Source organism: Sinocyclocheilus rhinocerous, unplaced genomic scaffold (genome assembly GCF_001515625.1).
Source record: "Sinocyclocheilus rhinocerous isolate Xijiao unplaced genomic scaffold, SAMN03320098_v1.1 scaffold3468, whole genome shotgun sequence".
Taxonomy (NCBI): domain Eukaryota; kingdom Metazoa; phylum Chordata; class Actinopteri; order Cypriniformes; family Cyprinidae; genus Sinocyclocheilus; species Sinocyclocheilus rhinocerous.
Genome location: NW_015657489.1, coordinates 159,503 through 173,426, shown reverse-complemented (window position 1 = coordinate 173,426; position 13,924 = coordinate 159,503). Strand labels below are relative to the sequence as shown.

General features: G+C 39.9%; 1 pseudogene; it reads right to left on the bottom strand.

Annotated features, from left to right (window-relative positions):
- Nucleotides 1-13,579, bottom strand: part of LOC107721032 (metalloprotease TIKI1-like) — a 32,239-nt pseudogene extending 18,660 nt beyond the window's left edge.
- Nucleotides 13,580-13,924: the final 345 nt, after the last annotated feature.

Below are 13,924 nucleotides of genomic sequence, written 5' to 3'. Positions count from 1 at the left end.
ACACTCACTCTCTCACAAACACACACACTCACTCACACACACACACACACACACACACACACACTCGAGCTCTGTTCATCAGCGCCGATGACACTCTCTGGCCCCGTCCGTCATTGTTTGAGGGGCTCGTCCCAGAGAGGAGGGCAAAGCCCAGCAGATGCCTTCTTGTCTGGAACAAAGGGCCTCCGTTGGCCGCTGGGCTCCCTGCGCTTTCATCCCGCGCTCATCAAAGCCTCCTGCTCTGCATTTGAAAGCGCGCCTGCTATATGCTGCTCAAATTAGCCTATCGCCACCCCGCTAGCCTCCCAAACTCCCTCCATCTGCCAAAGCATCTTCAGCGGTGCAAAAGAGCCTTTCAGCCCCTTAAATTACAGCGCGGAGGAGGACGAGGTGCTGAATGAAAGAGACCGGGCTGAACGAATGCTAATTTCTTCCTCCGTTGTGTCCGTTCTGTGGGTCACTGGCCACATTCACACACACGGGAACCAGAGTGAGTTCCTATCAAAGCGCTGCGGCCCTATGAAAGTCAACAATTCAGCTTTGTGATGGAAATCGCCCCGTTACGTTAAGTGTGTGATTTCTGCACCAAACAGAATCACAGAAATAATAATGATGATTGAGTCCAAACAGGTTTCCCAAACACTGTGTTTTAGACAAACGTCTTTATTCTGGTCACGAGGAAATCAGCTGAAACGCATCATCATAGCTGTGACAGGGCTGAAATAATATTAGTCTTAAGGCCCATTTACACCAAAAACAATAACGATAAATATATTAGCGTCCGCGCCAAGATAGCGTTCTGTTTGTTACGAGCAAATCTGCCGCTTTAAATGCTTGAGCTCTTTAAAGTCAAATGACTCTGATTGGCTGTGAATGTTTTCGTTCATTCATTGTTGAAAGGGATTCTGATTTGTGGTTTGGACTTCACTATTCTTTTAAATTTAGGCCGATTTTTAAAACTATATCGTTATCATTATAGTAATTGTTCTTGATGCGAACGAGCATTTAGTCCTGATAAATGATTTAGTTTCCAAGACTGTAAGCACATATTCAGATCCGGAGTACTGAACAATCTGCTGTTCAACAGATCCATATTGTGAAAGTGTCAAAGTATTTCACACTTACGATACGAACTTTGCGCTCGAGAAGCTTCCGCAGATGCTGCAACGCTCGTAACATGACGTCATGCTCCGCTCAAACAAAACATAACTCAACATCCAAAATGTAAAAATGTGCAGTCTACTCCAGTTTAGTTCACGTCTACTGATCTACTTCTACAAGAATCGCGCCAAGAGAATCACTAAGTCCACATCACAAGTGAAACGATAACACAGAGAAACGATATCATTGGAATCACTAATAATAATCAATAAAATCATTGAACGCCAATCAGAATCCTCCTTTAAGGAGCTCAAAGCAGAAATTTAAAGCGGCAGATGACAAAACTGTAGCGTGCTTATAATAAACAAAACGTCCCCATGTGTTGAGGAGGAAGATATGAGTGAACAGACTCTGAACATGAATCTGAACATCTGTTCAGTGGCCTGTCTGTAGATATCTGTATGCAGTATTTGTGAATGGACTCTGATAAGCTGAGAAACTTTCCCACGATGCCCTGCATGCGTTTAGGAGTAACCTGATGCGTAATGCTGAGCTCAAACTCACGTTAATTCAGAACAGAGCAGCCGTGTGTGTGTGTGTTCACTGCATTCATTCTGTGAATCGAGTTTGGCTTTGATTAGTCTCAGTGTCGGACAGTCGTAACACACACAGAAGCACTCTCTCAAACATCACCGTCAGGGTTTTAGCCAGACTTCAGTCATGTTTACAAGCTATCATGTTGATAGACTTCTGAGGAAGTACTAGTCACTGGATTAAACCAAGTAAACTAGTTTAGTGAGTTACCATTTGCCTTTAGAGGAACTCGTGAGTCGTGACTCCCACCAGAATAATATCCCACATATATATATATATAAAATTGTGGTTTCTTTAAAATTTCAATTTAAAACATGACAATGGTGTACTACAAAACAGAAAAGTTTTTCCTTTATATTTTTGAAAAACAGGTGACTGTCAAATCGATCCCTATTCTCACAGAAAATGACTGAAAATGCTGTATTATGCATGCCTGGCCAGTAGATGGCGATGTCACTTTGTAAAGAAAATCGTGCATGCCTATAGACTGAACATTCACGTTATTAAGACTATAACGGTATTAATACCAAAAGCTTGCACTTTGAAACCCGTTTTCAAAAGTTTGCGTAGAATTCAGTCAGTAAAATTCAACAGAATCTGTATTGCTTTGGTGCATAAATCCATTTAACACTCTTCATAAGCTACGTGACAGTTCAAGTTTAACTCTCAGAGGAGTTACTCACTGCTTTTAGAGAATCATAATGCGATCAAATAAATAACACGTTTAATAACTTTTGGCTGTGCACTTATAAAAGTGACTCACTCATAAACAGTCATTTAATTTCTGAATTAGTAAACTGAACGAGTAATATATTTAATATATTTAAAATATGATTTAAGCATGAGGCACAGTGAATCACTGAATCATTTGAGTGCTGAATGATTCAAGTGACTCATAAAGAGTTGCTTATTTAATTTCTGAATGAATCATTTGAATGAATGATTCAGTGACTCATTCTTAAAAACAGCCACTATTGCACAGATAGTATATGTATTTATGGAAATGTCTGTGTCTATGGAAATGCACAAGCTGTAGGCCGTCAATCTTGAGCTGTAATGTGATTTTATGTCTAATGTTATTCTAAGTAGGCGGTTCTTGTCTGGAACTAATTGCGGTGCGGTTATGCGTTGAACAGACAAATGCAGGTCGGCGTAGCTTTGATCAGTCTAGAGAAACGCAGGTCATTTAGTCTGGGTTCTGCATTTGCCCCACAGGCCCCGTGTTTACCTTACTGCTCAATCACAGCCAAATATTTACGCTGTCTGACAGAATCAGTGTCACACGCTAAAGTGACCGCGCTTTGATTGACAGCTTCATCCGGCCCACACACGCAGCCTCAGCCAATCAGCTCGCAAGAACCTCTGAGCTGAAACAGGGACTGAAAAGCACCTCATGCTCCAGACGTCTTGATGACGGATTCTAAACATAAACGTGTCCAAAAGTCTCTCAGTGAATCCGAGCACAATAACAGTGCATGTGACAACTGTACAACTGTCATAACATTCTCAAGAAATGGTGGTGCAACATCTTGTCACTGGTGCAAAACCCTTAAATTTACCCCTAAAAGGTTCATAGAAGTACCCTAATGGTACATACCACTACTCTGAGGTACTAAGATGCATCTTTAGAGGTAAATAAGGTAGAAACGTGTCTTTTCTGAGACTGAACTCGCATGCACAATCAAACCACAGCAGTATGTGAAGATGCACGCGTCTGCTTGGCTTCAGCTCAAGCCCCACCGTGTAAAATCATCCCTGTAGTGGAAAATATGTGCGGATAACCTCTCAACCCCAAAGAAATGGATCCGCACAGTTTAACAGATATTCACATAGAAAACAGCTGTTTTACATTCTAATAATATTTAGCTATTTTTACAGTATTTTTGATCAAATAAATGCACTTCTTTGACTTCTTTCAAAAACAAACATTTTTAATTATTCCAAAATAAACTCCGGCTGTGATGGACAGTATTTTAAAGATAAACTGGTGCTCACACAACACACACACACACACACACACACACGTGAGAGCGGCCGCAGATTCTAAACATATTTGAAATAGAGTTGTTTCTGAATGCATCTTTGTCGGTGTGATTATGAGGGAGGGAAACCGTCCTGTGCATGAGGAATTTCACAGAGGAATTCTGACAAATGCTTGGAAAAGAGAAGAGTACGAGAAACAGAACATGCACAATGGTTGGCATTATAACGCCACAGCAGCTTCATTAATTGCCTATTTTCATGGTGAGTAACAAGTTAAAAATACTATAAAGTGCCATTTAAAAACCTATATAAGGATTTGTTTTAGATAAGAACCCTAAAAGGTTTGGCTCATGTTTACAAAAGTAAAGAGAAAGAAAGAAAAGACAAAGGTTGCATGAGTGAAATCAGTTGTGGAAGAGCAGATATAAAGGCTCTGACTGAAGAACAAACATGTGAAGCCATTGCAAATGAAATGAGGCCAAAACGAAGTTCTTTTGGAGTTTGTTTCAGGAGTTTGGCGAAGTGAACTTTCCTGCAAAGTTCTCTCCGGCTGGTAAACCCCTTCAAACTACCATTGGTCTGTGGATTTGAATTTTATTTGGAAGCAACGGTTTCAAGTAAAAAACTTCTTAATGATAGACAGTGTTGGGGAAAGTTACTTTTAAAAGTAATGCATTACAATATTGCATTACTCCCTAGAAAGTAACTAATTGTGTTCCTTTGTTACTTTTTATGGAAAGTAATGCATTATGTAACTTTTGTTACTTTTTGTCACCTGGGCTGGGCTTGCTTGTTTAGTTTTAATAACAAAAAAAAAAACTAATTATATTTTTATATATATTTAATATATATATTTTATATTATAGCAGCAGGGATCGAGTCTCATGGCTAATGAAAGCAGATGCTGGTGGATTCACACTTTAACACGAGCGACAGCAGATCCGTCAGCACAGACTCGCGTGTGCTCTGTGATTGTATTAAAGTGGTCAACATTACGACCCAGTTCTGGATGGCGCTGATGTAATCGCACTCCCACAATCCCCTCCTGCAGCACATGAAAGACGCTGCTGTCAAACTCTCGTTCACGCCGGCGGTCACTGGCTCTTTGAAGTCTCTCTGCTCCTCTGACCGATCTACGGAGCGGATCGTATTGTGGAGCTGTTGTTCTTGGTTAGCGGCTCCTGAGGGTCTCGGGGTGAAAGTGTTTGTCTGTTCGCTCTCTCTCCCGCGGCCTGCGCCCCTGTGTTGTTTACTTTTTGTCCCGGCTGAGAGAGAATTCCACTCACTCGCATGAAACACCCGCGTTTTCAGGGTCATTTACACCCAAGCAGTGTTTGTCTTTGGGGATGGAGCTCTTTGTGTGTGTGAGAGTGTGTGTGTGTGCTCACTGACCTCATAAAAACTACACACACACTCACACTCACACACACTCTCTCACAGTGAACATGCTGTCAGTCTGTACGCTGTTTAAGGCACCGATATGCTCACAGTCCAAGATCAGGATGAGTTTGTTTCTTCATCAGGTTTGTAGAAATGTAGCATTGCATCAGTGTCTCAGCAATGGATGCTCTGCAGTGAATGGGTGCCGTCAGAATGAGAGTCCAAACAGCTGATAAAAACATCACAATAATCCACAAGTAATCCACAGCACTCCAGTCCATCAGTTAACATCTGGAGAAGACAAAAGCTGAAACTAATCCAGCATTAAGACCTTTTTAACTAAAATTCCATAGAGTCCATAATCCATAATAACTCTTCCTCCAGTGAAAAAGTGCATCTGCTGTTGTCTCTCACATCAAAATCCAGCCAGTCTTTAAGCCAAACTGACTAAACGTACGGCATCATAACCAAACATGCTCCTAACACCAGATTAACACGCCGTTTGATTCAGTTCACACCTCTCTGATACTCATGTATTAGCACGTTTAGAGGAACAATAGCGGCTGTAATTACTCACACACACGCACACACACACACACATGCTAATGGAGGCCGACGCACAAACAAACCCTGAGTGCCTGTCAAAGACCGCGGGACAGAACAATAGCAGGGAATGATGGCCATTAAAGAGCTTCAGCTGGAGCAAAGCTACTGAGATATGCTTTAACACACACACACACACACACACACACACACACACACACACACACACACTCACACACTCACACACACACACATCAATCACAAACTCATGAAGAAACTTTACATTTAATGCTGATCAATCATAACCGGCCAAGCACAAACACTACAGCATTTAAGTAAAAGTTGAAATGTCAAATATGTCTGAAAATAATCAGCACTTGGCATCTGGATCATTTATTAAATCACTGAGAGCAACAAGGGCTGATGGGCTTATTTGGCGGCCATTCAAAACAATAAATATGTAAAAATAATTAAGAAAAAATGATTAAAATCTGAAAAATTAATACAAAATACAATTATTAAAATAATAAACTAAAAAAGACAAAAAAAAATTGAAAATAAATATAGACAAGGAGGGCTTAAATTTGAAATCTGCTCTTTTGTAATAATATACAGGCCTGTATTATTAGCTCTAAACTTAGATTCTCGAGAGGTGCAGACAGACCGCTAATTCTAAATAAAGAACTAACTTTTAAGATAGTACTGAAGTGCCTGTTCTGTTTACCGTGGTAATAATTAGAGTAACTAGTAAAGTAGGACAGGAGCTTCTCGGAGGCTGATCAATGATTTCGCCCGAGGGTCGGATCTGTGAAGCCTGTTCCCGCGTGAGCCGGGTTAAAACCAAAAGTTTCTGAGGAGAGACGCCTCGGGCTGATCCACAACATGAGATCTACTCTAATCTAACACAGACAGGTATAGAGACAGACAGACAGACGCTCCTGTCACGCCTCTCATCAGAAGATCAGCAGAACTAATGAGGTTTGAGGGGTGTGTTAATGATCCGGATACAGACACCAGCGAGGAACGAGCTGCATCTGATACCCGTGTGTTTGGTCAACAGCGGCGAGGAAACCCAGCACTCGAGGACGGATCTCTGTGAGAATGACTCTCAGTAGTGCAGGTGTGTGTGTGTCACCATCACAGCTGAGAGAGAGAGAGATGTTTACACCAATGAGAGGTTTTACTGCGGGACTGAAACACACTGAGCCAGAAAAACATTTCTCCAGATCTGATGAAGAAACAAACCCGACTGAGTCTGGTTTCTCCCAAGGTTTCTTCTCCATTCTGTCACTGATGGAGGTTTGGTTTCTTTGGTTTGTTTAGTTGGGGACGCTCGACTGATTGCACAGACACTATTGAAGAGAGCTGAACTGGATGAAGACGTCACTGAATCATCAATGAACTGACTTTAGCTGAAACATGACTCTGTTATTGTCTTCTTGCATCATTGACAAACTATATTCCTGTTTGACTCTGTAAAGCTGCTTTGACACAATCGGTATTGTATAAAGCGCTATACAAATAAAGGTCTCGGATGGCCTGAGGGTGAGCACATTTTCAGCAAATGTTCATTTTTAGTTGAACTATTCCTTTAACACTTATTTTCCTGCCGTGTACAGCACTGTTTACTGTAGTTACTAAAACAGACCACGTCTGACACATACATCTGAGCTCCAGCAGCACGCAAATGAACCTTAATCACAATAACCAACATATCTATATGAATGTGATTGTGCCGAGCGTTTGCTCTCGAAACACTTCATGCATCCTAACTGCATAGAGCTGACTTTATTTCAGCAACAGAAGAAAGCGCACTGTAACCGTGTGTCACACTAAATCTGATTTTAAAGTGTACATGAGCAGCAGAAACACTCAGCTCTTTCATTTCGGCTTCTCTCTAAAAGGTGAGCTGAAGCAGCCTCATGGCTGTCTGAGATCCGTCATCAGGGCTCCGATCATTCTCTGTGAGCTGCAGAAAGCAGTGCTGGTTCTGCGTGACGCTGGGTTTGTGTTTGAGAGCTGATGACCGCAGGCCGCTCCGATCGCTGCGAGGCGGCAGATTTAAATGTGCCCCATCTGTACAAACACCATTCATCATTACTGGCCGTGCTTTTGAAATCCAGTGCGATCTGGCAGAGAGATTATTTTCTCAAAGCTTTAAAGTTATGTTTAACGCCACAAAGTGGTAAGCATTAAAAACACCAGAGGAATTCGAGGCAGAGGCGCCAGAAGTTATGAAAGGATTTGGCCGGTTCTTACAGTTCCTGATTTTGTCCGAGCGCGATCAATCTGTGGGAATCTGAATCAACACTGAACTGAATAATGAGCACTACTGTGTTTTAGAGCTGGAGCACAGTTGAGCTTCCATCACTGATTTTGCTTACAGCTGGGCGATATGGCCAAAAATATGATCATCTCAAGTCAAGCCAGCGCTTTATACAATCAATACAGAATGTTTAAAAGCAGCTTCACAGTTATGGACAAGAAAATAGTGCTTCAATGATGCAAACAAAATTCAATTCTGTTTACATATCATAAAATTATCTTTATTTTCCATCACATATATATCGATATTTATCACATTATTAATTTACCATCAGTGGGGAAGGCAATGCTTTAGTTAGACCTTCATAAAGAATGTAAACAGAATTTGTTTGTTTAACAATTAAACTCCACAGAGTAGCTGGGCTGCATGAAATCCGTTTTATTTTTCCTTCAATTCTCTGTTTTCCGTTGAATTTTTTCTGGATTCTGTGTTTTATGATTTAACACAAATTTAACATTCAACATCAAAGATGCAGCACAAAATACTAGTATTATTTTTAGAAGTACATATATGATAGTAATATATTTCTGTCATAATTTCAAGTTAAGCGAACTTGTGTGTTTGTGGTGAAGATCTGTGAGGATGGTCTTCGAGCTCCATTCATCTGGACTCTCCTGTTCATTCAGATTTGAAGTGTGATTTGTTTGCTAGACACTTCATATGGATGACATCGTGGCATACAGTAGAGGCCAGAACTGATGCTGGCCTAGCTAAACGGACGTCTTGATGCAAACGTTTTATTGTAAGCATACTGTGTGCTTGGAGTGTGACACTAATGTACACACTCAGTTGTTTCATTTGTTCTGTTCTGCGGTATGACTGCTGTAATCAAAAACAAGGGAGAACCAACCAAATATTAATAACTTGTTATATTTAATGCATGCTTTATTTTCAGTGAGATTTTCGTTTCTCTATGCAAAAACAACACATTTTATGATAAGCGGAAGTTTTCTGTTTTGCACAGTGTAGTGTTTTTACTTTAACCAAGTTAGTGTTTTCATCTTCCCAATATATTTTGATCTTGTACGGTCAGATATTGAGAAATCTCCTCTCCAGATCTCACTTTTGGCCACTGCTGTATTATAAAAATACACACAAAAAAATCACAAAATCATATATTATACTGAACTGACTGAATAATGACACTACTGTCTTTACAGCAGAATTTGGATTTGTCTCATATTTGATGACATTTGCATTATTGATTCTATTATTTATGACTGAAAAACAAAAAAAAAACAATATTGTGAGGTTTGCATGATATTGTGTATTATTGTATGCCATGACGGTTATTAATGGCACTACTGTTTTCTGTAGAGCTGCTTTAACTGACTCAAATTCATTCCGCAATTAAGGAACTTTGCAACATTGACACAGTTATTGAACTGAACTGAATCAACATTGATCTGACTTTATTGTCTTCTGTAGAGCTGCTTTACAGCTGAAATTGAAATAATTGATGAATTTTACAACATTAACACGCTGTCATTTTCCTGTTTATCACTGTGAAGCTGCTTTGAAACTATCTGTATTGTATAAAGCGCTTTAGAAATAAATGTGACTTGACAGTGACTCTGTTTTATACTCATTCTCTGACCACAGAAAAGCAACTAATGCAAGAGCACTGAGACAGCACAGGAGACCTGTTACTAAACGTATAAACCATAGACTGTATAAAAACAATTTTTTGAACCAGGCTGTAAACATGTTTTTTTCTGCTGTAAAGTTGGGGAGTCTATGGGATTGACTCCCTTTTGCAGCCAGCCTCTAGCGGCCAGTCGATGAATTACAGTTTAAGTCACTTCCGTGTTGGCTTCAGGAGAGAGAGCGGGAGGTTGCCGCTTGGTGTAAACCTAGTACTGCTGTCACTGATGTTTCAGCATGGCGTTGTCCTCTAGATTTCAGCCATTAAAATCCCAAACCGCTAGTTTTCTGATAAACAGCATTCAGCAAAATCCCTGCAGGGATGCATTAGACATGCAATCTATGCAAAGTGCCTAAAAACTGCTGCTCGTTTGAATCTGTTTTTACTTCGCTCCGGATGCTCAGGTCGTTCACACAGAACATGTTTTTGCATTCAGCTGCGGTGCTTTTTAAGTGTTTTTCAAGATGGTCTCACTGCGTTTTAAGCTCCTCGCACATTTTTGAATGCATGCATTTAACACCTCACAATAAAGCCAGAAATGAAAAAAGTGCGCTGTGTAAATAAATAAGTACAGTACAACAAACAACCGCACAGTTTGATCGCCACACTGTTTCTGTTTCTGCTACACTAGTGCTCAAAATTTCGGAATAAATACAATTAAAAAATGTTTTTGAAAGAAGTCTTGCCAGTGCGGCATTTATTTGATCAGAAATACAGTGAAAATTGTGAAATATTGTTAGAATCTAAAACAGCTGTTTTCTATGTGAATCGCTGTTAAACTGTAATATATTTCTGTGATGTGCAGCTGTATTTTCAGCATCATTACTCCAGTCTTCAGTGTCACATGATCTTCAGAAATCATTCTAATATGCTGATTTGCTGCTCAGTTATTATTGGTGCTCATTTATTAATAATAATGTTATTGAAAAAGAAAAAATATGAATCAGTACAACTGTTTTGTACTGGAGTAATGATGCTTTGATCACAGAAATCAATTACATTTTAACAAATATTCACATAGAAAACAGCTGTTTGAAATTGTAATAATATTTCACAATTTTTACTGTATTTTTGATCAAATAAATGCAGCCTTGCTGAGCAGAAGAGACTTCTTTTGATCAGTAGTCTGGAGTCAGTAGGATTTTTTAAAAGAAAGTAACATTTTTAATCATCAAGGACACATTAAATGTCTCAAAAGTGACAGTAAAAACATTTATAATGGTACAGATGAGCCTGACGTACTCCAGGTGTCTCTTGAGCCGCCGGTAGATGTCTTTGGGCAGCAGGTCCTGCAGGTTCTCTCCCTGCGGCAGCAGCTGGCAGCTGCTCAGAGCGGAGATGGTGTACGGGTCAGTCAGGTCCAGCTCGAAGCACACGATGCTGCTCTGCTGGAAGGCCTGCTTGGAGTTCTCGGGGATGAAGTCCCAGACGCGCGTGTACGGGACGTGAATGGTGCCGTAGAAGTACGAGGGAGGGTCTCGCTTTATCGTCCACAGGAAGGAGTTGAGCTCGCTTTGCTGGAGACAGAAAGAGAAGGCTGATGCTGAAACATTAGTGACATCAATAAAAGAAGTCTCTTCTGTTCACCAAAGCTGCATTTATTTGACACGGTAAAAATACAGTAAAAATTGTGAAATATTATTATAATCTAAAACAGCTGTTTTCTGTGTGAATATATGTTAAACTGTAATGTATTTCTGTGATGCGCAGCTGTATTTTCAGCATCATTACTGCAGTCTTCAGTGTCACATGATCTTCAGAAATCATTATAATATGCTGATTTGAAAGGGAAAGAGCTTCTGTGTTTGTAACAGTAACCTCAATGTTGGCCAGTATATGTCACTCTGTCTCAACATAAAGTGTTTTTTCATTCTCTCAGATTAATGAGACGAAGACGAGCAGCTGTGAAACGCTTGTAAACATTTAACAGACTCCTGAAGCTCGTGAAGTTTGATGATGATGTTCTGAGACTCAAATCAATGCAGACTGTGTTTCTGATGCTGCTCTACACAAACCCTGAAGAGCTGCTGTTTATTCACCAGCTGATAATGCCTTATAGACAGTTCATATCTAAGTAGTGTCCAGGGCAATACACGTCCAGAATGAAAACTTTGACAGTCTGTCTGACACAACAGAAATAATAAATAATAAGTTTAATTTATATAGCGCCTTTCCCAAGCTCAAGGACACTGCACAATGACAGAAGCAAATACATTCCTACATACATGCACAAACACACACACACACACACACACACACACACACACACACACACAAACACACACACACACACTCTCTCTCTCTCTCTCTCTCTCTCTCTCTCACACACTCACACACACACACACAAATACACACACACACACACACAAATACACACACACACACAAATACAAATACACACACACACACACAAATACAAACACACACACACACACAAACCCGGGAGAGACAGAAAGCAACCTGCAATAAGTATAATTTAAAAGACTTTAACTGTGTCACTCTGTATGTTACACTATAATGAACTTACGATAGTTAATCGATCATAATGACATTCTGTTCACTTCTGTTGCTGGACATCGGACTAATTATAATGATTTCACACGAACCCGGACTCTATCCCAAATCCATAATCCAGGAACCAGTAAACGACAACTTTTTGCATATTTAGTATTTAATTTGACTTATTTGTGAAACTTTGTCCCATTGCCACCGAATGAAGGTTTCTGGAGCGTTTAAAATACTTTACTATAAAACCTCAAACTCACTCAGTCTCGTGATGTTCTGAATATATTTTAAACCAATGTTATTTTAGTATCACTTATATAGTTTTATATAATTACATTTTATGTAAAATTAATTTGTATTTATTTATTTTTCCCATTTCATTTTAATTTTAGGTGAAGTTTTAGGTCAAATTAATTTAGTTGTGTTTTGTCATTTTAAGTCGTTTTACTGGTTTTTTTATTTTTTTTATTTCAGTTTTATTTATTCTAGTACATCAAGTTAAACTAAATTAAAATGTCAATTTGTCGAATTGTAGCTGAAATAAAAGGTTATATATAATAATGGTTTTAATTGACTAATGGTTTTATTTGACTACAATAACGCTAATGGAGACAAGTTCATAATTTTAAAAAAATCTTTGGAATTCCAAAAGTTCCCTTCTGAGAGATGCACATATGGCAGGAGATGATGATGATGATGGTTATACACTACACTATTAATTTGGATTTTGGGCAGATCATGTACTATCCTACACATTTAGTGCTGTTGATCTGACTAATGAGCTCCTGCAGACCTACATACATGGACAAGACATTTTCCAAGTCCAGAACATGTGGTTGCATTTGCATACCACAGTAATAATACAGAATACTTTTAAAGAAACCGTTTATACTAAACACAACACTGTCAGCTAATGCAGAAGCGTCCTGTTTTATGTTCAGCAACGTGAGCCTATAAAACTCTATCAATGACTGTTTTCTAGAGTTCAGAGCTATATCTTCCATTCAAACACTGTGATTTAAATCCATTTAGTGCAAATGACAAATATGTCACCGGTTACATGTCAGATGCAGTGTTTATACTCCATTATGACACATGCATGTTCCAAAGAGCTGAAGGCGCTTAATAACTTTAAATCACTGTCATTATTGGGCCTACATTATTTAATATTAAAGCAGTTCATGTCACGCAACTTTAACTTTTATATACATATTCATACCTCCACCGTGAATGTTCATGAACTGCTGATTTGATTGGTAATACCTACTGTAAGGAAGTGATTTGTAACTTTTGAATAAAGGAAAGCACTCACTCTGGCTTTGAGGTCGCAGCTGGTCTCTCTGAGGTCGTGCTGGTTTGCTCTCACCATCATCATCATCATCAAGCAGGTTTGGAGAAAAGCGCCCCAACTGACCAGCAGCATCATCATCATCATCATCATCATCTCAGTCTTCTGATGAGTCTTCACCAAACTCGACTCTGCTTCACTGACAGGCAGAACATCCCACAAGAGTGCAGGGAATCCCAGAGAGGTGCAGAGTGATGCTGAAGCCAGCCATCCTGGAGAAGAGCCGGACTGAGCCAGAGCGCCTTCTACCACATGATGATGATGGTGTTAGTTAGAGTCCAGCTCCATGAGAGCAGATGCAGTCTGTCATGAAGCTCATGTTCCAGAGTAACCGCTTCACACGCATCCTGATCACACGAACGCACTCAGACTGCTGAGGAACTCTGGGAAACTCTCAGTGTGTAGTTTAGCGCTCGAGCTCCTCCTCAAACGCGCCAAATGACTCGCTTTGGTCCGAGCACTCGGTTCCTCCGCGGCTTCTGACTCTCACCGCAGCTCG